General features: G+C 43.4%; 1 pseudogene; it reads right to left on the reverse strand.

Moving 5' to 3' along the window:
- Positions 1-930: 930 nt before the first annotated feature.
- LOC121287571 lies at positions 931-24,208 on the reverse strand (annotated as a pseudogene).
- Between the last annotated feature and the right edge of the window lie 3,647 nt (positions 24,209-27,855).

A 27,855-nucleotide genomic window follows, 5' to 3' on the forward strand; every position in this document is an offset into this window, starting at 1 on the left:
TCAGATCTAAACCATTTGATGGGGTTAGGGGTGGGAAGTGCCACACAAGGAGTGGAATTTAATATGAGCAGCAGGGGGCTCAACCACACCCACAAGAGGGCATTGCCCCTTTAACATTGGTGCCAACCCCATAAACCCAATCTTGGATTCCTCAATTGATTTAAGTTCCAAATTGGGTAAGGGATTTATACTACCAGGGTCTACCAGCTCTGACGGAGTCACTTAACTGCTACACTTTTCACTGTGCTATGGAAATCCTGCCCTCGAGAAGTGCCAGCCAATCAGAGATCAGCAGTTGTACATGTAACAGCAGTGCCAGCAGAAGCAGCGATCACCATTGGTATTGTGCTGGGACCTGTAGGAAGAATAGGCCATGGATCCCCAAAAAGAGATAAGTGTGAGCAGGGTGAACATCGACTGCAAGGGAAGGGTGACTTGGGGGGGGTGACTTTCTTGTGGGCCACCTCCCTTGCCGACGCCAGGTGCCTCAATCAGACACAGAGTACAGGGGAGCACCCCAGAAGACGAAATGCACCCAGACAGGGTTAGCTGCAGGGAGGGGGGATCTCCCCGGATGGAGAGCTCCCCCTCCAACCCTGTCACAGGTTGAATACCAGTGGCAGCAGGGCAGGGCCCTTAGATAGCTACCTAAGGCCTCAGCTGGCTCCGGGTGGGAAGGCTGCCTGCAGGACTTTCTGTCTCAGACTTAATCAGAAGGTGACAGGATGGCAACAGTATTCCCCCACACCCAGCAACCTGATCACATGCCCCTTCCCCCAGCAACTCCGGACTCACCTGTGGGGGGTCAGGGGGGTGGGGGGGTGGGGGGGTGGGGGGGGGGGCAGTATTAAATTCTACCCAAATGACTGAACACACACACGCACACACGGAAATATTTCCTGCACAGATCCTCTTTATTGGAATTTAAACTCAGTGACAGTCATTACCAGTCTGATGCTGTTGGCTAATCAGAAACTATTTTCATTAATAACTTTCATTAGAAAGAGCATTGGTGCTCGTTCACACATTTGAACTGAAATCTCTGGTTCGTCAAATAACTGGTCACTTTAACCCTGGTGCAGCAAAACCTACCTCAGGTACAAACACTTCAAATGATACAGCAGAATCACAAAAAGCAAAACAGAAACACAAAATGCAGCAGATACCAGGGTAGAGGGTGGATAAAGGTGGAGGAAGACAAAGTGACATATTCTCACTATTCAGGCAACAGACACAAGCTAAACTTCGATCTATTTAACAATTGGATTGTGAAGCAGTTGTGGTTATTTTTGAAGCTGTTCCTTGTTGAACTGTACAGAAGTACACCTTCCCACTGCTCCAATCTCTGCCAGGGACTGTCAGGTAGCTGCTAAGGTGTTGTCCGGGTTCCGCGACGCCATGCTGGTTTGGACCTTGCTGCTCGTCGGGCTCCCATCGACTGTCCAGCTGACCGCAGCAAAGCCCATGGACAGTTTGCTGACCAGACAAATTAACGTGCCGGCTCCTTTAGTGGACATCTCATTGGCTGAAGGTCCAAGCAGTTTTACCGAAGGGATTTGCTGAGCTGTGATCAGAACCAGAGAAAACACATGTTTGTATAAAGTTAGAGAAAAACATAGGATCATTTCAGAGTTTAATAGGAGCAGGTTTGAAAGGTTGCAGCTTCCTATAGTGGAACCCATTGACCCATTCATTGAGCGAGAGGGCATTGCCCCTTTAAAATTGTCCAGATGTTGTCAAAACAAAAAAAGCTACAATTTCTTAAAATAAAATTATTTCCTTTAGAACCCTCCTGGTGACTCTGTGGATTAGAGCATCACTCACTGTGGGTACTTCACTCCAGCTCCTAGGTTCTATCCCCAGCCTGTGTTGAGTTGGCTGGTCTTGGGTGAGCGCAGCAGGGACTCGTCATTTGATCTCAGTGTCCTTGAACAAGGAGGGAAGTGATTCCGATTTTCCTTCTCTGGATCTCTGGATTCCACTTCTCACCAAAAACTAAGTGATCACTACCTCTGAAAATCTACTTCAATGGGTTCTGACACAGCCATTAATGGACTCAGAAACACAAAATATCAATATAAAGTGGCATCAAACCCGGATAATGTATCCACACTGTCCTACCAGCTCTTTCTCTTCCATTCACCCCTTTGCACACAACCCATCATTAATGTCTCTCTGTGCCACCCACTGCCATGGGAAGGATAAAAGTATCTCAAACTCTCCAGCGCCGCACTAGGTGAGGGTAGCAGGTGCGTGGTCCTCAGGTCTACAGACTAGTAAGTGACAAGTCAGTGAATGGTCTGTGATGATGCTCCAATTAGCACATTAGCCTTCTGTAGGGAGAGCAGATAAAAGGCTATTTTCATTTCCTGCTTGATATTCAGCGATCCTTCCCTGGAATTCACAATTCCCATGGCTACAGTCCTGAGGGTATGAAAGGGACAATTCTCAATATCCAAGTGTAAATGATTAGAAATAGAAAGTTGCAAAGTGTCTAAAAATTCTACATGTGCTGACTGAATCATGGAATGGGTACAGCACAGAAGGAGGCTATCTGGCCCGTCATGTCCATGCCAGTTCTCTGCAAGGCCAACAGAGCTAGCCCCACTGACCCAGCTTTTCCCCATCATCCTGCAAATGTTTTCTATTTGGATAATTATCCAATTCCATTTGAAAGCCATGGTTCAATCTGCCTCCATCAGTCTCAGAGTGCATTACACACCCTAACCAGTCGCTGTGATATAAAAAAAAGGATTTTCCTCATGTGGCTTTTGGTTTGTTCATAATTCACCTTATACTGGTGGCTTCTTGTTCTCCACTCATCCACCAATGGGAACAGTTTCTCCCTATTTACTCAGTCCAGATCCCTTATGATTTCGAACACCCCTGTCAAATCTCCTCTTAACCCTAAACAAAAACAGAATTACCTGGAAAAACTCAGCAGGTCTGGCAGCATCGGCGGAGAAGAAAAGAGTTGACGTTTCGAGTCCTCATGACCCTTCCACAGAACTAGGTGAATCCCTGGGAGGTTGAAATATAAGCTGGTTTAAGGTGGTGGTGGGGGGGGGAGGGAGGTGGGGTGGGGGTGGTGGTGGTTGGGTGGGGGGAGAGAAGTGGAGGGGGGTGGTGTGGTTGTAGGCAAAAGCAGTGATAGAAGCAGATCATCAAAAGATGTCACAGACGGCAGAACAAAAGAACACATAGGTGTCGAAGTTGGTGACATTATCTAAACGAATGTGCTAATTAAGAATGGATGGTAGGGCACTCAAGGTATGGCTCTAGTGGGGGTGGGGGGAGCATAAAAGATTTAAAAATATTTAAAAGTAATGGAAATAGAAGGGAAAAAGAAAAATTTATATAATTTATTGGAAAAAAAAGGAAGGGGGAAACAGAAAAGGGGTGGGGATGGAGGAGGGAGGTCAAGACCTAAAGTTGTTGAATTCAATATTCAGTCCGGAAGGCTGTAAAATGCCTAGTCGGAAGATGAGGTGTTGTTCCTCCAGTTTGCGTTGGGCTTCACTGGAACAATACAGCAAGCCAAGGACAGACATGTGGGCAAGAGAGCAGGGTGGAGTGTTGAAATGGCAAGCCACAGGGAGGTTTGAGTCATTCTTGCGGACAGAGCGCAGGTGTTCTGCAAAGCGGTCGCCCAGTTTACGTTTGGTCTCTCCAATGTAGAGGAGACCGCATTGGGAGCAACGAACGCAGTAGACTAAGTTGGGGGAAATGCAAGTGAAATGTTGCTTCACTTGAAAGGAGTGTTTGGGCCCTTGGACGGTGAGGAGAGAGGAAGTGAAGGGGCAGGTGTTACATCTTTTGCATGGGCATGGGTTGGTGCCATAGGTGGGGGTTGGGGAGTAGGGGGTGATGGAGGAGTGGACCAGGGTGTCCCAAAGGGAATGAGCCCTTCGGAATGCCGACAGTGGGGGTGAAGGGAAAATGGGGCATCATGCTGGAGTTGGCAGAAATGGCGGAGGATGATCCTTTGAATGCGGAGGCTGGTAGGGTGATAAGTGAGGACAAGGGGGACCCTATCATGTTTCTGGGAGGGAGGAGAAGGCGTGAGGGCGGATGCGCCGGAGATGGGCTGGACACAGTTGAGGGCCCTGTCAACGACCGTGGATGGAAAACCTCGGTTAAGGAAGAAGGAGGACATGTCAGAGGAACTGTTTTTGAAGGTAGCATCATCGGAACAGATGCGACGGAGGCGAAGGAACTGAGAGAATGGGATGGAGTCCTTACAGGAAGCGGGGTGTGAGGAGCTGTAGTCAAGGTAGCTGTGGGAGTCGGTAGGCTTGTAATGGATATTGGTGGACAGTCTATCACCAGAGATTGAGACAGCGAGGTCAAGGAAGGGAAGGGAAGTATCAGAGATGGACCATGTGAAAATGATGGAGGGGTGGAGATTGGAAGCAAAATTAATAAATTTTTCCAACTCCCGACGAGAGCACGAAGCAGCACCGAAGTAATTATCGATGTACCGGAGAAAGAGTTGTGGAAGGGGGCCGGAGTAGGACTGCAACAAGGAATGTTCCACATACCCCATAAAGAGACAGGCATAGCTGGGGCCCATGCGGGTACCTTTTATTTGGAGGAAGTGAGAGGAGTTGAAGGAGAAATTGTTCAGTGTGAGAACAAGTTCAGCCAGACGGAGGAGAGTAGTGGTAGATGGGGATTGTTCGGGCCTCTGTTCGAGGAAGTAACTAAGGGCCCTCAGACCATCCTGGTGGGGGATGGAGGTGTAGAGGGATTGGACGTCCATGGTGAAGAGGAAGCGGTTGGGGCCAGGGAACTGGAAATTGTTGATGTGACGTAAGGTGTCAGAGGAATCACGGACGTAGGTGGGAAGGGACTGAACAAGGGGAGAGAGAAGGGAGACAAGATAACGAGAAATGAGTTCCATGGGGCAGGAGCAAGCTGACACGATTGGTCTACCGGGACAGTCCTGTTTGTGGATTTTGGGTAGGAGGTAGAAGCGGGCCGTCCAAGGTTGGGCGACTATCAGGTTGGAAGCTGTGAGAGGAAGATCCCCAGAGGAGATGAGGTCAGTGACAGTCCTGGAAACAATGGCTTGATGCTGCCGATGCTGCCAGACCTGCTGAGTTTTTCCAGGTAATTCTGTTTTTGTTTTGGATTTCCAGCTTCCGCAGTTTTTTGTTTTTATCTCCTCTTAACCCTGTCTTCTCAAGGAAAGTAACCCCACCTTCTCCAATCTATCCACGTAGCTGAAGTCCCTCATCCCTGGAATCATTCTGTAAATCTTTTCTGTAGCTTCTCTAATGCTATCACATCCTTCCTAAAATGTGTTAATCAGAATTGGACACAATACTCCAGTTGTGGCCAAACCAGTGTTTTAGAAAGGTTCTTAAGAATTTCCTTGCCTTTTTACTCAATACCACTATTTGTAAAGCCCAGGATCCCATAAGTGTATAACCACTTATTCAATTCGCCCTGACAACATCAACAATTTTTGTACATATACTCCCAGGTACATCTGCTCCTGCACCCGCTGTGGAATTATACCTTTTTTTTTAAGATTACCTCTTCCAGTTCTTCCACCCAAAATAAATCACTTCACATTTCTCTGCATTCAATTTCATCTGTTATGTATCCACCAATTCCACCAGCCTCTTTATGACCACTTGAAACCTGCCACTATCCTCCTCACAGTTCATGATACTTCCAAATTTTGTGCCACCTGTAAATACTGGCGAATACCACTGTATACTTTCTTCTAGTCCAAGAAACAACCATTCATCACTACTCTGTTTCCTGCCACTCAGCCAATTTCCATATCCATGCTGTGACTGCTCCTTTTATTCCATGAGTTTTCACATTGCTGATAAACCTGTTATGTGGCACTTTATCAAATGCTTTTTGCAAATCCATGGGGAGAATTTTCACACATGCGCAAAAGCGTGCAGGAATCTCCCTAAAGCACAGAGCTGCTTCAGGGAGATTAGTTTAAGTTTAAAAAATTTTAATAAAGGAAAAAAAAACTCTTAGGATATGTCCCCTCATGTGAAACTGCCACATGAGCTGGGACATGTCTATGAATTTATTTAAAAATTTTTCAAACCTTTAAAAACCTTCATGAAACCTCCTCCCCCAGTGGATGAGGTTCCATGAAAAATGCGAAGGCCGCCTGGGCTCTTCACCTGCCTGCCAACCTTAAGGTTGGACGGGCAGCTCAGTTTATTGTTTTAATTGATAATTAACTGGCCTTAATAGGCCTTTGACAGTTCGGCGGGCACTCAGCCGAGTCGGGTGCCTGCCCAGTGAACTGAAAACCTGAAAGACGCGCAGTGACGTCGGGACGCACGCCTGATGTGACCCCATGTCATTTTACGTCTCGGCAACAAGCCTCACCCCTGCTCGCCGAGCCGAAGATTCTGCCTCATGTAACCACATCAACCACATTCCTCTCAACAACCCTCTGTTACCTCAAAAAACTCCAGCAAGTCAGTTAAACACAATTTAAACTAAATAGTGGAGGCAAGGGATCAAATTTGGGAAGATGTGGTGAATCAAAGAGCAGAGGCAAGACAAAAGAAAAAGGTATTATTACGGGAAATGATAAGCAGACCATGACAGGAATGGATAGAGAGTACAAATCAAACAGTAAATCAACAGATGAAACTAGAGGTTACAAAAAAAATAAAAGGATGAAACTAAAAGCTCTGTATCTGAATGCATGTAGCATTCAAAACAAAACAGATGAACTGAGAGCGCACATAGAATTAAATAATTACGAATAGACAGCTAATCTGGAAATATGGCTGCAGGAGGACATGGATTGAGACCTGAATATTGAAAGATGTCGGATATTTAGGAAGGATAGGAAACAAGGAAAAGGTGCAGAGGTGGCTCTGTTAGTTAATAATGGTATTAGAGAGGGGTAACCTAAGTTCAGGAAACCAGGATGTGGGAACGGTCTGGGTAGGGATGAGAAATGGTAAAGGCAAGAAGTCACTTGTGGGAGTTGGGTACAGGCCCCCGAATAGTAACCACATGGTAGGGTTGAGCATAAAGGAAGAAATAATAGGAGCTTGTCAGAAAGACACAGTGATAATCATGGGGGATTTTAATTTACCTGTAGACTGCAAAAGTCAGATAGGCAAAGGTAGCCTAGATGAGAAGTTCATAGAATGTCTCCGGGATAGTTTCTTAGAATAGCATGTTCTGGAACAACCAGAGAGCAGGCAATACTAAACCTGGTTTTGTGAAATGAATTTGGATTAATTAATTATCTCATAGTGAAGCTGCCCCTAGGTAGCAGCGACCGTAATATAATCGAATTCTACATTCAGATTGAGGGAGAGAGGAATGGGTTTGTGCTAAGTTTTTGAACTTAACTAAGGGCAGTTATGAGGGCATGAAAGCCAGAGCTGGCTAAGCAAATTAGGTTAAGGTATAGATCAATAGAGATGCAGTGGCTAATATTTTAGGGGATATTTCAGAATACACAGAATAGATACATTCCAACAAGAAAGAAAAAGTCCAAGGGACAGACACACCATCCATGGTTAACTAGAAAGGTTAAAGATGGTATCAAACTTAAGGAAAAAGCATATAATTGTGCAAAGTCTGGTGGCAGGTCAGAAAATTCGACAGAATATAAGAAACAGCAAAGAATGACTAAAAGACTAATAAGGAGGGAAAAATTAGAGTATGAGAGAAAGCTAGTCAGAAATATAAAAACTGATGGTAAGAGTTTTTATAAATATTTTAAAAAGAAAGTTAACAAAGCGAGCATTGGTCCTATAGAAAGTGAGCCTGGAGAATTGATAATGGAAAACAAGGAGATGGCAGATGAATTGAACAGGTATTTTGCAACAGATTTCACTATAGAGGATACAAGTAACATCCCAGAAGCAGCTATAAACCAGGAAATGGAAGTGGGGAAGGAAATCAGGAAAATTACAGTCACCAGATAAGTGGTACTGAGTACATTGTTGGAGCTGCACGCTGACAAGAGCCCGGGTCCTGATGGATTTCATCCTAGGGTCTTAAAATAAATGTCTAGTGAGATAACTGATGCATTGGTTTTGATTTTCCAAAATTCTCTAGATTCGGGGAAGGTCCCATTAGACTGGAAGATAGCAAATGTAACTCCATTATTCAAAAAGGGAGGAAGACAGAAAGTGGGAAACTACAGGCCGGTTAGCTTAACATCTATCATAGAGGAAATGTTAAAAACAATTATTAAAGAAGTTATAGCAAGGCATTTGGATAAATTCAAGTTCACCAGGCAGAGACAACATGGTTTTGTGAAAGGGAAATTGTGTTTAACCAACTTATTTGAGTTCTTTGAGTAAGTAACATGTGCTGTGGATAAAGAGGAACCAGTGGATGTACTGTACTTAGATTTTCAGAAGACATTTGATAAAGCGCCACATCAAAGGTTATTGTGGAACATAAACACTCATTGTATAGGGGGTAGCATATTGGCATGGATAGCAGATTGGCTGGCTAACAGGAAGTATAGAGTAGGCATAAAAGGTCTTTTTCAGGTTGGCAAGATGTAATGAGTGGTGTGCCACAGGGATCAGTGCTGGGACCTCAGCTGTTTACTATATACATAAATGACTTGATAGAAGGGATGGTTGCCAAATTTGCTGATGACATAAAGAAAGGTAGGAAAGTAAGTTTTGAAGTGGACATAAGAAGGCTACAAACAGAAATAGATAGGTTAAGTGAGTTAAGCAAAGATCTGGCAAATGGAGTATTATGTGGGAAAATGTGAAACTGTCCATTTTGGCAGGAAGAATAAAAGAAAAGCATATTATCTAAATGGTGAGAAATTGCAGAGCTCTGAGATTCAGAGGGATCTGGGTGTCCTAGTACGTGAATCACAAAAGGCTAGTATTCAGGTACAGCAAGTAATTAGAAAAGCTAATAGAATGTTATCATTTATTGCGAGGGGAATTGAATACAAAAGTAAGGAGGTTATGCTTCAGTTATACAGGGCACCAGTGAGACATCATTTGGAGTACTGTGTACAGTATTGGTCACTTTATTTAAGGAAGGATGTAAATGCATTGGAGGCAGTTCAGAGGAGGTTTACCAGACTGATATCTAAAATTGATGGGTTGTCTTATGAGGAAAGGTTGGACAAACTAGACTTGTATCCACTGGAGTTTAGAAGGGTAGGAGGTGACTTGATTGAAATATATAAGATCCTGAGGGGTCTTGACAGGGTGGATGTGGAGAGGATATTTCCTCTTGTGAGAGAATCTAGAACTAGGGGTGACTTTAAAAATAAGGGGTCACCTGTTTAAAACAGAGATGTAGCAATTTTTTTTCAATCAGAGGGTCATAAATCTTTGGAAGTCTCTTGCTGAACAGGTGGTGGAAGCAAAGTCTTTGAATATTTTTAAGGCAGAGGTGGATAGATTCTTGGTAAGCAAAGGGGGTGATCGGTTATTGGGGGTAGGCAGGATTCAGATTTCAAGTTGCTATCCGATTGCCATGATCTTATTAAATGGCTGAACAGGCTCGAGGGGCTGAATGGCCTACTCCTACCCCTTATTCTTATGTATGTATGTAGCACAATTTGCCCTTAACAAATCCATGCTACTTTCCTTAATCCATATTTGACTAATTAGTGACTGTTAATTTTGTTCTGGATTAGTTTCTGAAAGCTTTCAGAGGTTGAACTGACTGGACTGTAGTTGCTGGACTTATCCTTGGACCCTTTTTTGAAGAAGCATGTAACATCTGTTGTTCTCCAATCCTCTGGCAGCACCCTTGTATCTAAGGGTGATTAGAAGATCATGGCCAGCATCTCCACAATTTCCACCTTTACTTTCCTCAATGTCCTCAGGTTCCATGAGGCTGCTAGCAATGTACACTGCAACATTAGCCCACTGGACAGGTACAAGGTTGACTTGACAACCAGTAGCAATTCACAGTGAGCCAATGGTGTGAGGCCTGGTCTGGGTGTCAGTGCTCAAAGCCAAACTTCAGCACAGACCCAGCAAGACCTTTCACCACAGTGTCACTCCTACCGGAGTCCGATTACTTAGACATTCTGGTCCACACAATATCAGAATGAATCCACCCAGACCTGAGATCTAGCCTCAGAATGTGCAACACAAGAGTCACAAAAAACGTCCCAAAGGAACAGCAATAAAGTCAATGGATGACAACAAAGTGAAGAAGTAAGGGAGCAGAAGGTGTTCCAGCAGGAGCTTGGAGTATTAAAGCAGGAGAGAGACAAGGGCCTCTCAAATGAGGTAGGAAGGCAGTGTTGATCATGAGGTTCCTTAAAGCCTAATAAATAGTGGTTTGGTAGTAAAGAAATTGGGTATTGCTGAAAAAAGAGACATATCAAGGCTTTTCATCATGCACTCATCAGGACACTTCACAAGAATACCAAAGTAAGGGGAAAACAACAATTTACACTGTATGAGAAGAGAGTGCTGATTGATAGGCAAGTGCTCTCTGATTGGTAGAGGCAATGCTGTGGAGAATGCACCAATTGATGGTGACTGACAGTTAACTGCTGAGCATTGTTTGAAATTTATACCAGGCAGCTTGACCATGATTGGTCAAGGCATTGCCCGGAGGAATAAGTCAATGAATGGCTACCAATTATTTTGTTTAACTAAGATAGGTACAATGTGTGTTGTGGTCACTTTTACAAATGGACCACAGGAGTCTCAGGTACAGGCCACAATCGTTTATTTGAGCAATTGCAAGGGGACAACCATCTCAATGCAGCTTGAGATAGCACTCTGCTAAATTAGAAGTGTTCAGTATATTTATAAATTATTGGTCACGTACAAGAACAGTTTCCAGATTCCAATCTCGTCAACATATAGGTTTACATTAAACAGACATCTCTGGTAACAAGTACATGCACCATATGTCCCTATTTGTTTTCACCCAGTCAGAGACCTTCCCTCCTACCTAAATTAGGACCATCTGTTCTTCCCTTATCTGTTGAAGAGCACACTTAATCTATGTATTGCCACCTTCTGACTCCAGTCCAGTTCCCAAAGCCTTTCTAGTTTGCAGGCCCTAAGGCTGTGCAAGGTTCATCTGGTAACCTTTAACTGCCAATGTGCTTGGTAGTACTGGCTGCTTGGAGATTTTAAGTAATTCATTCCCTTTCAATAAGTTCTTACTGTATCCCTATATTCCCCCCTAACAGTCTCCCCTTTTGGCCCTTGGCCTAGCCCAAGGTAGCCAACAGTGGTGCTGCAGTCCGCCCTCTTTACGTACCACTGCCCATTAATACTGGCCAGGTATCCAGCTTTGGCATGTAAAAAGTACTGGTCAGACCATCTGTATCATCTGGTCCTTTAATTTAAACCTCTGACTTACCAAATTCCTTCTCCACCTGTTAAAACTCCCCCAGCACCATCTTTTTTGTGACTTCCAAGTGCGATGAATCAAGTATGTTAGATAGATAATCAATATCTGTTGAAGTACAACTAGGGCATGGGAGATAATCCAAATCTAGGGGTATATCTGTACGTTTGAGCCCCAGTTTCACAGGTCCTCCCACCATGTGGAAGAATCTATTTGCTCGATATCCTCCTTTAAGGCTCTAACCTGTTGCTGCAGTGTCTTGTAAGTTTTGTATATCTGCTGCCTGTCTCCAAATCGTAGTTAGGTGCTCAGGTAATAAGGGAATTTCATAGGAGAACTGGTTCAAATATTGTGTCAAGTTATCCTTAAGGCTTTCCTTGACCTGAATAATAGTCGTTCCTCTATTGTATATTTCGACCAGTCCCACTTTCCCTACCCTTGCTGGCGCCTGTAGGTGTAGGCACACTGAATGATTTTGGTTGGGGCATATCCGGTTGTTCCCGTATTGGATCTTCTGCTGCCACGTGGTGATATAATATCTCCCATTCCCTGTATATGCAACATGGGTCGGTTCTTTTGCAGGCCATATAGTTTCCATTGTACAATTTGCTGCTGCTTTAAATCCGCACTTTGCTTCTTCCGTCTCATATATTGGATGTGCACATACTACTGCGGTGGCCTCTATATTACACCCTTCTAATGTGGTGCTAACTATATTCCCTTCTATGTCCACTGCATATGGCGGAATATCGTAGTACTTAATATAGTAATCCCCCCGTATAACCCCAATATTTTTACTCTATATACTATCCTGCCGAGTGTCAACATAGGTATGACAGGTATTACTAATACAATGCCTATTAGCATATTACTATTCACTATATATTCAACATTCATCCTATATACATGTGTTAAACCTCTGAGCTGGCAACCGGTCAAGTCATGATCTTCGTGGCGTGAAAGATTAAATAAATGCTCATTAGTCACCCATAAAGGAACTACTCCTTCATTAATCTGTCTTAAATTCTCTCGGGCTTGTTCCAGTGCCCAAGATCCATAGGTGCTGCAAACATCATTTCTGCTCGCTTCGTCTGAAATATTTTCCCCTATATTAATCAGTTTGTTGATAGCCCGACATGACTTTCAAGCACAGTAGCCAGGTTTTGGATTAACCATGTCATGTCCAGGTCTGTATTTAATTGGGTGTTATGAATTCCCTGTCCCCGTTCTAAAATCTCCTTAAGCTTAAAGCTCAGGGTACAGATCTTCTGATCTACAGTTGCTAGGTCGATGGAATTAACTATTGATGTCCCTGTATTGAATATTTTGGCAGCATCATTCATCAGGCTGCGCTTGTCTCGGTTTCCTCCTAGACCTGATCGCATCCCGCCATTAAACTGAACTGCTTCAGTCATCAACTGGCAGGTCAGAGACGTATAGAGAGTTTGGGTGTGGGTTGAGCACCACTGGGGCAGGGCGACACTGGAGATGTTCAAGACCATGGGTATCACCTCATGGTGTACATTATCATATAAAACTTTATTTTTATAGATCAATACGAGACCATTTGTCAGCCCTAGATGCATGGCCGGACAAGGTTGGTCGGTTGGCGTGGGGGCAGTGGTACTCTCTTTTGGGCGGACCTCTTTTTTCCACCTTTTGTCACTGTTTCCCCAAGTCAGTATAATGTTATCATTTGGGCTACAAATGTTCCATTTAGAATCCCTAAAATGAGAATGAGTAACGGTCTTGCACATTGTTAAACACATTACATAAACATGGCTCTCTGACCCACGGTCAAAGTCGAACTGCTCTTCCCATTCCTTATGCTTAAAACACACAGTAGTTAGATTTGGGAATTTAACATAAGTGCCAACTTTCGCATGCGGCCCCCACCAACCTCTCACCAGATCGTGCCCGATGTGAAGCAAACCCTTACTACAATTCAAGAGCACTTGTGTTCCCCTGCTGTTACATTTATCATTCCCCGTTGTGTATCGCATTAGGCACTGTCCGTGCTGTACCAAAGTCCCTCCTGCGGTGCAGGATGAGCAGTGATGATCCCAAACCTTGTTGCCAGTACCGATGCGCCCACAACCAGGATCATGGATCTGTGGAGATATTAATATCAGCTCCCGTTTTCCAGGTTATCACTTGGTCAATTGTCATGTATCTTTAACTGTATGTAATGCCTCCATTTACTTCCCGTTTTCATATCTACAAATGCGCATGTATCACCTGTCATAATTACCTCGTATGGTCCATGCCTGTTCGCTCTGAGCTCACCTTGACCATCACCTTATTCCCCACTTGGTCCATTGTTGCTCTTTGGATTTGCCTGTTTCCATATCCTTAATCACCTGTTGGTCTCTGACTTTCTTTCTTAACTCATGCAATTGCTTACTTATTTCCCTCACATTGTCTCGCATCCTTCCTTTTAGTGGTCCTACATCTCCCACTCCTACTATGATTCCCTCAGGTACCTGCATTGCTCTCCTTGTCATTATTTCAAATGGGGTGAGCCCAGAGGTCCGCTTTGAGGTAGTCCTAAGGCGCATTAGAATATTGGGCTGTGATTGATTTTGTGATTGATTTTTTTTTAAAGTTCAGTTCATCCTTTCCACCATTCCTGAGCTCAGTGGCTGGTAGGGAATGTGGAATTTATGTTTATATTTAAATTTATACATTTCTTTAATGACTCTTCTTGTGAAATGAGTTCCCTGACCTGAATCCATCTGGATAGGCACCCTCCACTCCTTCCAGTCTACTGTCTCCTGCTGCTGTCCCACATTAGATCTCAGTTCCTTAAACTGCCGACACAACTCTACAATGCACCTTCTTATCCTATCTTTCAATGGCTCAGTATCTTCACTTCCAGTGACGGTTCTCTCTGGGGGCTGCTTAACTCTGTCTGTCATCATAGTGTTAATCCTGTGGTCTTACGTTTTGTAGCTCGCAGGCACATTAATACAATCAGTAATACATCTATTTAGCCTTTTTCCAGCTTTCCCTTTACCTATATCCATCTTGTGGTAAATTGTTAAGTATTATTTCTCCTTACATTTCAATTCCTGAACTACAGATTCCACCTGGTTTTACCTCTAAGTTTTTCTCCCCTGACCATGATCATCCTAAGATTCTCTTGATGTCAGTTTCTCTATTGTCTTGAACGTTTATAATGTTTTCTTGCTCTTTAGGCCGTATTAATTATTCCGTGTCAATGAGGATCTCTGTCCCTAGATCCTTGCTTATCTCCCCCTATGCATTTCCAATGTCTCAATTGATGCCAGATTATCAAATTCAGTTCCCTTAAAACAGTTTGTATATTGTGTACTCTTTCCCTAACTCTTTCTCCTACTTGCCTCATACCATTTTACACATACAACAAACTACAATCTTATCTTGCTCAGGTGTCTGGAGAGAATTTAAAATCCAATAAAGTATTCTCATAACAGTTTTAAAACAGAAATCAGGCATTGACATGTTTTGTTTCCTTATCTTCTTCTCAAACAACATTTTATTGTCTCAAAAGTAACCCACTAAATTGTGTCTGACCCGTTTCTTTTAGATGTTAATGAATAGATTCATTAACTCGGCCAAAAATTGGATTTCTGCCAAACTTTGTCAAGGTCTTGAGCTTAGCTTCATATTTTGGGAACAGACCTACAAATACAAAAGCTTGCAGCATTTGAATTAGTGCCAACTGTTGTCAAACCTTTTAAAATGAAAATTCCCTTTTGAGAACTTATTCACGAACCAAACTTCAAAATGTTAAACTTTATAGAAAAGTCATTTACGCTATCAAAATTAAAATTACCTCTTTCTTATATGTACTGATTTGTATCCAAGTGAAAAGTCCCATATGTTTATCGACACATTCTTTATTTTAGATAGCATCCTAGTGATTCAAAAGTAACCTTCTAAACTACACTGCACTTTACACCTCAAGCCTTGTCCCAAATTCAAATAACAGTGCTGTTGGGATGCAGATTTCCTTTCACATTTAATTCATCTCTTCAAAAGAAATCCCTTTTTATCCATTGGAACCACCTAGACCGTGTGTTTATGCCTTTTGGTTTTCCTAGAATCCTTTGAACTTCAGATAATTTTTTCCCTCAGAATGTTTAGAATACTAACTCGTACGAATTAATGCAACTCATATGCATCAATCCCAATCAGCTTGGAAGCTGGTGATACTAGTCTGCAAGGGGATGCTACAAAGATTGGTTCATCTAACCCTGTTTAGCTTTATGATACCTTCAAATTGCAATTTTTTTGCCAGAAATCTCAACTTAAATCTTATACTCAAAATTTTGGAATGTTTTAGTATATTTTTCCTTTAATCTAACATGGGGCTTTCAACCCTAAGGTGCTGAACTACACACACAAACAACAATTTACGGAAGAAAACACATTAAAGCTCACAAACGAATGCTTCCTTGCACACAAACAAACATATATTTAGAGGTATGTATTTATATTCCTGTATCCTTAACTTAACAACTTAAAACTCTCATGTTCTAAACAAAACTTCAAATAGCAGTGGGGGAAATAAAGGGATCTTGAAGTCTCCACCTATAGGGACCATCAAACTTGTTCACATTTCCCCTGCTCCTGCCTGTCAGTGCTTATTAACTCCCTAGGGGTACCTCCCCTTTTCTTTCTTTCTGTCTCTCTCTCTCTCTTCAGCACAAGCAGCTCTTATAACTTAGATCAATTATACAAGGTAATAATAACCATCACCCCTTTCTTCTCCTTATCCTTTTTTTGTTCTACCCTCCACTGTTCTGGTTCTCTGGGGGTTCCCTGTGGATTCCACCCCCTTTGCTGCATTTTTGTGATTAATCTTGACTGTTGTTCCTCTATGAACCTCGTAATGGATCCACGGCTCCCCAGTCGAATTCCAAAGCACTTTCCTATTTTGCTCACAGCATTCTATTTGTTTGTCTCTGCACAATTAATTCATGCGGCTCTGACAACTTACTTATTTGCGGTCTATTTGTTTTACTGGGGTCTGGCCTGAGTGGCTTCGGCTAAGGTTGTATCTCAAACTGTAGCCCGCCAGCGTGGCTCTACCTCCTCTCGGCACCTCTTATCTCCTGTCCCGAGTCCTCCCCCAAATTCATTTGATACTCAGCCAGACCGTTCTCAGGTAGGCTTACTGCACTAACTACGGGTGGTACATAAAATATACTCACCCACTCTGCAGAGCCGTCCCAAGGATCCAATCCGAGTATCCTGCCAACTATGCCAAACTGTCATGGTCACTTTGACAAATGAACCACAGGAGTCTCAGTCACAGGTCACGATCATTTATTTGAGCAATTGCAAGGGGAGAACCATCTCATTCAGCTTGAGATAGCACTCTACTAAATTACAAGTGTTCAGTATATTTATACATTATACATACAAGAACAGTTTCCAGATTCCAATCTCGTCAACGTATTTTGTTTACATTAAACAGACATCTCTGGTAACAAGTACATGCACCATATGTCCCTATTTGTTTTCATCCAGGCAGAAACCTTCCCTACTACCTAAACTAGGACCATCTGTTCTTCCCCTATCTGTTGAAGAGTACACTTAATCTATGTTATTGCCATCCTCTGACTCCAGTCCAATTCCCAAAGCCTTTCTGTTGTTTGCAGGCCCTAAGGCTGTGCAAGGTTCATCTGGTAACCTTTAACTACCAATGTGCTTGGTCGCACTGGCTGCTTGGAGATTTTAAGTAATTCATTCCCTTTCAATAAGTTCTTACTATACCCCTATATTCCCCCCTAACAGTGTACATGTTCTTTCCATCTGCAAAGAACAGGGTCCTGTTTATTAATATATGTAGTTACATTTTGCATGGTAACACCTCTACCAATCAGAGCCTGCTTGTCAACCACGCCAATCAGCACTCTCTTCTCATATAGTATAAATAGTTGTTTTCTCCTTACATTGGTATTCTTGCAAAGTGTCCTGATGAGTGCAAGACCAAAAGCTTTGACATGTCTCTTTTTCCAGCAATACAATAGCCTATCTATTTGACTGCTAACCTTATATCTCCTTGTCTGGCTTAGCAACATATTTTGTTTGACAATTGTAAACCTCCTGGGGATGTTTTTTATTTACATTAAAAGGGTTATATAAATACAAGTTGATGGAGGTGGCAGAATGTTTGCTTAAGCAGGAGAAGAGAAAACATATCATAAGAGAATAGTTACAACAGAGATTGAGAAACTGGGAGAATGGAATAGAGACCCTACAGAAAGTAGGATGGGAGAACTGCACTTAAGCTAGCTTGGAGGCTTAGTGGACTTACAGTGGATATTGAATTTTTTTTATTAGTTCATGGGATGTAGGTGACACTGGCTGGGTCCATCTCTAATTGCCCTTAAGAGACAGCCGCATTGCTGTGGATCTGGAATCACACATAAAAATGGCAGATTTCCTTCCCTGAAGGGCATTAGTGAACCAGTTGGGTTTTTATGACATTCATCATCAGACTTTAAATCCAGGTTTTTATTGAATTTAAATTTCACCATCTGCCATGGTGGAATTCGAGCCTGGGTCCCCGGAGTATTACCCTGGGTCTCTGGAAAACTAGTCCAGTGACAATACCACTATACTACCGCCTTTCCAGTGATAATCTCCCCAGTTTGTTAACCTATCCCCAGAAATTGTGACAGAGAAGTTGAGGAAGGGAAGAGTTGGAAATGGACCATGCGCAGGTAGAAGGGTAGAAAATGGAAGCAAAGTTCATGAGATTTTCCAGTTCATTGCAAGAATAGGAAATAGCACTGAGACCATCATCAATATACCAGAAAATAGCGATGAGAAAGGGGACTTGAGTAAAGAAATATGGAACCAGGAACTATGTTTTGATCAACACTTCATTGGAGTACCATGTAAATACACTACAAAAACAGAATTACCTGGAAAAACTCAGCAGATCTGGCAGCATCGGCGGAGAAGAAAAGAGTTGACGTTTCGAGTCCTCATGACCCTTTGACAGAACTATGTAAATACACTGCTGTATGAACAATGCTTTTTTTCTGAAAAGAATGTTTGTTCAAGTGGATGCAATATGTCCCATAACATTGTTGTCCCAGTGTCCTGGTCAATAAGCCTTAAATTAATTCTATTAAAGTAATAATTGGTCTTGTGCGCAGGATCTTGCTGTGCATTAACTGCCTACAGCAATAATGGCTCTTCAAAACTAATCGATTCAATATGAAACAATTCAGGACATGAAAGGTGTTAGAAAAATGAAATTCCTTTCTTTAAACTTAACTCCTCCCAGTGCTTCTAATAGTGACTCACCTTCCCCTAGTTGTTCAACAAAACAGCTCAACCATGAGAGAACACCACAATTTATCCCTTTCTCCAACACTGTCCTTCATTAGGGTTTGAAAAAACTGCACCACATACTGATCAAAAATCTATCTGCACCAACCGTATTTCAAGAATATAAACCAACTAATGTCCATAGACAATTTTGGAAATGAATTTGTAAAATCAGAGTCCTTATTAACAGAAACAATACTAATATACAGAAACAGTATTAATAAACTGCTAATGTCAGAGGCAGTGCAAGCTCATATGCAGCCCTAATAATTATCACCTGGAAAAACTCAGCAGGTCTGGCAGCATCGGCGGAAAAGAAAAGAGTTGACGTTTCGTGTCCTCATGACCCTTCGATAGAACTGGACGCGGTGACAGAGGCCTCTTTTGAATTCAGCGGAATTGACAACAAACAAACAATCGACTCCCTGAGGAACCTCAAAGTACTCAGAGAAATCGAAGAAGCCCTCAAGGATAGTGGAGGTCTAAGAGGGACTGAGGAAGGAAATGGCGCGGATGAAATTGGTATCGCTATGGGATGGACGGATACTACCCAAATGTCCAGGCCCAAACCCATCAACAGATACGCGGCTAGGAGGGAGGTGGAATACCGGAAGTGGACCAAACTCCAATGCCAAGGAATCAGCATTGAGTATTACGGAAATGACTATGCCTCTAATTCCTGGACGAAAACCTGTTTCAACGTTAAACAATCCAGGCTCATTAACAGTTTACTACTGCGGTGCAATCTCTACCCTACGACATAGCGACAGTTCTGTTGAAGGGTCATGAGGACTCGAAACGTCAACTCTTTTCTTCTCCGCCGATGCTGCCAGACCTGCTGAGTTTTTCAAGGTTGGATTTCCAGCATCCGCAGTTTTTTGTTTTTATCCTAATAATTATTGTTGTGTGCCTATTTAACACAACTGGTGCTGGAGACTAAAGATGTAATTAGTATTTTCACTGTAAAATTGACATTTAACAAGTAGGTGCTAAGAAATAACTGAGTTTGAATTATTCATTCATTTATGTTGCCTAAATTCACACAGCTGGTTTCTGCAGGAGGGAATTTCCAAGCACTTACCTGCAACAAAGAGCTTGGTCCCTTGGCTGAACTCATTAACAGTGTGATATTCTAGGGCTCAGTCCATACAGTTATCCAGGATCCTGCAATCAGACAGAAAACACATTCAGATTCTCCAGTCCCAGCATTAATCAGGCTTCATGTATTTCCAGTGTTCCTGCTGGTGAGGGACAGTGAGGAATGAACTCACAGCAACACCTATACACTGACATTAAAATATCATCAACACCCAATACTGGGCAGTGAGATTCAGAATGTTATCAATTATGAAATGATATGAATTGGAAAATGTTGTACAAAGGACAAAATTAAAAAGTGATTTTATGAAATGTAAAACACTAGAATGTTTTATCAGATAAAACAATATTAAGAGTGTAACCCTTACTGCTCCTAGTTTTTGTTTTACCTTCTGTTGCTGTGACACATGGGCCGGAATTTTCCATCCCGATTGGTGTCATGGCGGGCATGAGCGGACAATATAGCGAGAAGGCCAAAAATCAGTTTCACCTTTGCAATCGTCTGCTCCACAAGTCATGCTTCCTGCGGCTGCACATCGAGAATGTCATTTTAATGCATTTGCATCTAATTATAAGCCCTGCTCACCGGAATCACCACCCCACGTCAATTTACCACCCGCGTCGGCAGGAAAACATGCCAGGCGAGCAAACGCCATGACAAGTGTGATGTGCAGGAAGTCAGGACTTCTCGTTGCTCGCATTGCTGACTTCCGAGGAGCAGAAGAAGCTGGAGCCCTACAGCTACCTGACCCTGGAAGAAGAAGTGCATGCCAGGTGGATTCTCACGGACATGGCTCTGCGTGAAGCAGCTCACTGAAGGTGGAAGGTCTCCGTTGATGTCTGGGGTCTGCTTTGGGACTTCATGGTCTTAGCCATGGGCTGTTATGGATGATTTTCAGAAGTGGAGGAGAGGAAGATCCAGTTGAGAGATTACAGCTACACAATTAAGGGTTGTCTTACAAAACATTTCCCCAAAAACTCTCTACTTGGCCAAACCCACAAGTAAACACCTTCCAGGCAACAATCCCTTATAGATGTTTAAATATGAAAAATCCAGTAATATTGCACAAAGCAAACTACTGTAGCTACAACAAAGATGTACCATGTGACCTTTACCCACTTCCACTTTGCTATGGAATTCTCTTCAGAATAAAATTGCTTCCTGCAGCCCAAGGCTTCACTGGTTTGAAGAGAGGGGTGATTCAAACTTCATCCCACTCCCCCCCACCCCCACCACCGACCTCCACCTCCGCCCCCCCCGCCCCCCCCCCACCACCAACATCCACCTCCCCCGCCCCCACACCCCCCACCCCCCACCCCCGTCCATAGCTCCAGCTATCTTGGCAGCTCTAACAGCTCTAGCTATCTCCAGCCATATCCAGCTTAACAGCTATCCAGTTTAATAGCTGTCCAGCTCAATAGCTAAAAACCAGCTATCCACAGTCACTATAATATACCTTTTCTCCCTTTCATCTCAGTCCCATTGTTCACACACCCCTTCGAAACTCAAATCTTTCCAAATATAAGATCTTTCATGTTTCCACCTTGTCTTTGCTTTTGGGTCAATAAAAATATAATAACCCACTACTATTTACCTATGGACTCCTGAAAGGTGCAAACATTTTCCTTGCAACCTCTGACTCCCCTTTGAAATTCAAGCAACTTCTGAAGTTAGCTAAAAATGCAAATGTTAGATCTAACCTATTTACTTGTACCTTTTATTTAAAACCTCTATCCTTTTCATGTTTCAAAAACCCCAGACAACCTGACTCCTATCAAACTCTTACCCAGCTTAATAAAATCACACGCAAAAAGACACAGACACACAGCCTTCTTTACAGAATAACACAATATTTCCCCAAAATATTTTTTAAAAAACATCCATTCTCACAGAATATATTTTCAGATTATAAAGTGACAAAATGTATTCACCCATGCAACCGCTTGTGATGAAAAATTTTTAATTTTTCTAGGCCTACAACTTCTTCTAGTTGCTGTTCTGACATTCACTGGAAGGGTAGAAACAGCCTGTGCGATGGTTGGCCCTGTTGCTTCTGATGACTTTGACGTTGGTCCTCTGGACAGCTGAGGCCTTGAGGGCCCTGGCTTGCTTTGTCTGTCCCCCTGTGGTCCAGCTGCTCCCGCTGTGGTGACAGAGAACAAGGTTTAGGGGTTCACAGGCAAAGGGGACTCGGAGGGAGAGGACAGCTTCTCAGGTTCCTGAGTGGATGACCCAGAGCTGTCCAGCTACCCTGGCCTGAGGGAAGGAGCACCTGGAGGGACATTGAGATGCCCCATTTCCCTCTCACATTGCCACTGCAGGAACTCACCCATGGCTTCCACGATGGAGTGCAGGTCTGCGTGCATCTCCGCGTTCTGCTGGTCCAGAGTCTCCATGGCATCTGCCATCCTTCCCATGGAGACCTCCATGCACACATATGTGGGCACCACTTCATCAGCGAGCAGATGGATTTACTCCTCCAACTCACCTGCCACTCTGTTGAGAGTTTCCAACAGCTCTGCATGATGTACCTCCGCCTTCTGCTGATTCTCCACGATGAGTTGGAAGGCTGAATCCAGATGCTCGTCATCTGACTCGGACCTCGCAGATGCCTCTTCCCCAGCATTCCTCCAAGTACCGCAGCAGGAAGAGGCAGGTTCAGCTGAGCTCGGCTGAACCTACCTCCTCCTGCTGCGGACACATGTCCATGCAGTGACCACCAGGTTGTGAACACAAGCCTGCTCTAGATCTAGGTCCTGTGGACGTGTGGGTCTCTGCACTGGTGGAGGGTGTGAGTAAGCACTGTGGCGGGTCTTCCAGACTGCTCACTTCCAATTCTTCAAAGCAGGACATGTCCTCTTTGCTGGAGGTGAGAGACTGACTGGCTGAGGCTGTCGGTTGCTTGGCAGAGCTCCCCGTGACCCAACAATGAGGTGATTATGCATGGCAGCAGAGTCAAAAACATGAGTGAGAACACTCACCATTGCTTTGAGAGAGGGATGGTGTGGTGCAGGATCCTCACATGGGTGTTCGCCACCGACCTCACCATCGCCACAGACATGGTCCACGTCCTCACCAGTCAGCACAATGGCACATTCCTCAAAGTGAGTCAGGGGTTTAATGTGGGCCATTCCACCCTCCTCTGGGACCTTCCTTTGCTGTTGTGTGCCAGCTTCTCCTGCATGAAAACTGATGGGGAGAGTGCAAGCAGGACACATGGCACTGCATGGAATGTTTGTGCAGTTAGCGAAGCCATGGACAGGATGAGGACGCAAGTTCCAGCCTGATGGAGATGTGAGGGTGTGTGTGAGAGTTAGTGGTGTTGTCCCTTGAATGGGGAGATCCTTGTGGATGTGTGATGGGTTTGTGATAGTGTGAGTTGACAGTGATGAGAAGAGTGCCTTCCCCTGGCAGAATGGATGAGAACATTCATCCCCTTTCTGCACTGCGTGGCTGTCCTCTTTTGCAGGGCATTGGCACTGACCACCGCTGCCATCGCCTCCTATGCTGGATTGGTGACCTTGCCTGCTGGGGTAGAGAACATCATGGCAGACCTCCACTACGTCCAGTAGGCTCTCGAGGGACATGTTGTTAAATCTGGGGGCAGCATGTTTCCTCCCTTTGGCAGCCATCGGTTCCCAGCAGCTTCCTATCCCTTGAACAGTGCTAGCTAGCTCTGTGCAAGGGCAGCCTTTAAACATGGCGCCCAGTTTACTGAACATCTGAGGTGATGGCAGGGCGGACAAATCAGAGGCTGTTCTGCCAGCAACCCAGCTTGTTTCCCAGGAATGAATTAGTAATGGGACGATACGGCATGAAAAGCCATCATTGCAGCCGGCACATTTTCCCGCCCGCTACTGCACTTAGTGTACATCTGGGATGATTCTGCCTGTAAGCACTGCTTGATGAAACCCATTTTCCACAATAATAGATGGAAGCATCATTCATCTCCACGTCCTTTGTGATTAACTGGTAAATATTGTGGCCACTGTTGGCTATTCATGTGACACAGGCACTACCAAACCCAGGAGCATAGTGAGGGGTAATCCATGAATAGTACAAGCTGAGGGACCTTTGTGGAGCTGTTCCTGATGTCTGCTTGTAACAGCTCATGTTGCCATCATCTGTTCCAAAATTACAGTCCAGTGTGGCCATGTTTCCTGGTTCACTGTCAGGTCTGGAGACTGAGTCAGAGTCTGAGATTGCCCATCTGTAAAAGAGCAGGGATTAAACATTATAAATTGAATCTTTCAAAGTGATTCCACACCCCCACATCTGCTGCTCTGGGAGGAGCAGAGTTTAGTGTTTGTACTTACCAGTGCCAGAGACCAGGCAAAACACAACATCCGCATCATTTCTGCCAGTGAGCTTCCTGCCTCCCTTCACCGAGTGTATCTGTGGCAGCAGCTGCCCATTGAACCCAGTTATAGACCCATTCACATCAGGAAGGAAATCCATGCAAATTAGAGTGATTCACCAATCAGAGCAAGGATCTGAAACCCTCCCATTCAGTTTCAGAGATTCAGTTTGATTTAGTGACACCTCAGTCCTGTTAGATACGGTCTTGCATTTTAAACAGAAAATAGTTCATTATCTGTTATTTCTCACTTTGCTACTTTATGCTTGCCTGCTTTTCCTATCCTGGTCTGGAGCATAAATTGCAGTTCATATGTCCAATAACAAGACCTTTCTGCTACACTACAGCCTGGTTCAAAATTCTCAATTCCACAGGATCACGGAATTATTACTGTACGACACAGAAGGAGGCCATTCTGTACCAGCTCTCCGAATGTGCAACTCAACTAGTGCCATTGCCCCACTTTTTCCCCATTACCCTGCACATCCTTCTTTTTCAGGTAACAGCCTAATTCCTTTTTGAAAGCCTTGATTGAACCTGCCTCTACCACATTCTCAGGCACTGCATTCAATCCTTTCACAAGTGGGAACAGTTTCTCTCTATCTACTCTGTTTTGACCTCTCATCATTTTGAATGCCTCCATCCAATCTCCTTTCAACCTTCTCTTCTCCAAGGAAAACAGTCTCAACTTCTCCAATCTACCTTCATAACTGAAGTTCCTCAGTCCTGGGACCAATCTTTTCTGCAGTCTCTCCAATGCCTTCACATCTTTCCTAAAGTGCAGGGCCCAGAACTGAATGCAATACTGCAACTGAGGCCAAACTAGTGTCCTATTCAAGTTCAGCATAACCTTCTTGCTTTTGTGCTATATGCCTATTGTAAAGAACATAGTTTTATTTTTTTGGACTGTGGCTTTAAAAACTACTATGGCTGCAGTTTAAAAGAGATGTTCACTAGAGCAGGGAAAGAAAATCTACAATGTTGCTTTCTCCTGGAACTTTGTGCCAGGTTGGACAAATTAACGTTGGAGCGGAGACCTGGTTTAAGAGGAAACTGCCTAGCGATGGCGTTTTGATTTGCTCCTGACCAAGTGGCCTCATTCTGTGTGAGGATAGTGCAGTAGATCAGCTCCTAACCTGGAAAGAGAAAAGACCTTAAACCTCTCTCTTCTATGTTTTTTAAGACTCCAGTAATCCTGCCATAGTAGCTAGCTGGCTATTCTTCACACCGCTGTATCCTACTTTCTTTAAGAAACCCCAGTCAGGAGGAAAAGGGGAAAAATCACCAGTAAAGACATTGAAAACAAGTTTCAACCAGAGAACCACAGATGGCAAGTGCTGGGAGACCACCTCGTGTCAGCCACAACCACCTGCAAGGAATTTAGAAGAAAACAATCAAAGTCAACCCATCTAATCCTGCACTCTGGATAGTGCTATTGAACTGTTTTATCTCACCCTTAAAATCCATGTTTTGTGTGTCGTGTGTGTGTTCATGTGGGAGTGTATCGTGTGTGTTGTGTGTCGTGTGTGTGTGTGTGTGTCTTATGTTAAAAGTTAGCATTTCATATTTCTTTCTTTCTTTTGCCACTGGTTACAGACAACTTGTTTAATAAACAGTTATTTATTTGTTAAGTTTACAAACCTGGTGCTCGTATTCTTTTAACCTAAATTAGGCAGTTAGGTAGAATTGGGGCAGTTTGGTGGTCAGATTAAATTTCTCACATTTGTCACAGCTCGGGGAGAAGTGGGGCTTAATACTACAGCATACTGTCCCCCTTGAGTCATGACAGTATATTCATAAAGCCTAGGATGCTGTATGCTTTATTAAACGCTCTCTCAACCTGTCAATGACTTATGCAGATATACACCAGGGTCCCTCTGCTCCTGCACCCACTTTAGAATTGGACTCTATTTTATATTTTCTTTCCACTTTCTTCCTACTAAAATTAATCATTTCATATTTCTTCACATCAAATTTCATCTGCCCCTCGTCCACCCATTCCACCAACCTGTCTATGTCCTTTTGAAGTTTTACACTGTCCTCCTCACTGTTCACAATGCTTCCAAATTTTGTATACTCTGCAAATCTTGGAACTGTGTCCCGTACACCAAGATCCGTGTCATTTGTATATATCAGGAAGAGCAAGGGTCCTAACTCTGACCCATGGGGAACTCCACTACAAATCTTTCTCCAGCCTGAAAAACATCCATTAGCCACCACTCTGTCTCCTGTCACCCAGCCAATATTGCATCCATTTTGCTCTTGTCCCTTTTATGCCTTGAGCTATAACTTTGCTCGCAAGTCTGTTGTGCAGCACTGTATCAAATGCCTTTTGGAAATCCATATACACCATATCAATAGCATTGCACTCATCAACCCTTTGTTACCTCATCAAAAAACTCAAGCAAGTTAGTTAATTATGATTTTCCCTTAACAAATCTGTGCTGGCTTTCCTTAATTAACTTGCATTTGTCCATGTTGTTGCAATGTGCCTTTAAAGGATAGCAGCATGACATCACTAGAAAGGAAATGTGTTATTCTATCCAGTCTTAGTTTTACTTTTCTTGAGCAGAGCATACAGCTCTAATGTCTTCAAGTTTTCTACCTATGTAGAAACTCTCATGTGCTTAGTCTTAATAAATGAACCCACAACATGTTTACACAATCCCTTATGAGTAATTGGTGACTATCTCATTATAATAACATGACACAATGATCAGCAGTGGTCAAACAGCCTGGTGGTAAGATTAATTATGGGTACAACATGGTGGACAGCCTTAGATCATGCTACATAGCGAAAGAAGACCCTCAATATTTTTGGTCAGCATCAAGAGTGTGCTGAGAACAGTGTAGGACTGCATAGAAAAGCCTTGAAGACACAGCGTCAAGATAGTGCTTAAGTAAAGAGCTGGTAAGCAGCCCGATCCCTCGTGGCAAGATTGCAGCTCATAGCTTGTCAGTTCTGTGAGTGGGATAGCAAGTCAAGAGAACAAGCACCGAGTTAATTCAGTCAGGATAAAAAAAGGGACCAGGGTGTGGGCCAGATCAATAGCAAGCAAGAGATGGTTTAACAAAAAAAAAAGTATAAAAAATGGGCCAGAGAAGTTTGCGACTATAACATATGGATTAGGGAGTTGCTGATCAATAAACTGAATAAAAAGCAAAAGCACAATTACTCCATGATGCATTCTCACCACAACTCATCTTCGTGGGTGGAGTTTTGGAAAAGTGCCTGAAAGCAGTTGCAGCATCATTCATCCCAGGTACTACAGAAGAAGGAAAGTCAAAGGGATATTGTCAGAATGTCCACAAAATTCCCCAGATTGAATTGGGATGTAGCTGACCTACTATCCAAATTCAAAATGTTTAAACATAAAAATTTGGCCAGCAATTGGGAATGAAAGTCTACACAGGCTAAACACGTGAGGATTATCAGAAGAAAAGCTAAAGGATCCCTAAAAGATACAGACTACATTGAAAGACCAGTTCAGAATCAGGTTAGCTTCCAATTTAATCAACTAGCATCCATATCATTTCAGCCACAGCCTACAGAATCCATGGACCATTTCATCAGCAGATGCAGAGAAAAGGGTATGTACTGTCAATTTTCAAATGCAGAGCTAGCAGACAGAATTGTTGAGTTGGTGATCACATCCAATCCCATGGAAGTGTTACAGAAAGATCTGCTAGGCAAGCCCAAAATGTATAGCATCAAAGAGCTACTCAAGGGTGGTGTAAAGGAAATATC

Source organism: Carcharodon carcharias, chromosome 14 (assembly GCF_017639515.1).
Source record: "Carcharodon carcharias isolate sCarCar2 chromosome 14, sCarCar2.pri, whole genome shotgun sequence".
Taxonomy (NCBI): Eukaryota; Metazoa; Chordata; class Chondrichthyes; order Lamniformes; family Lamnidae; genus Carcharodon; species Carcharodon carcharias.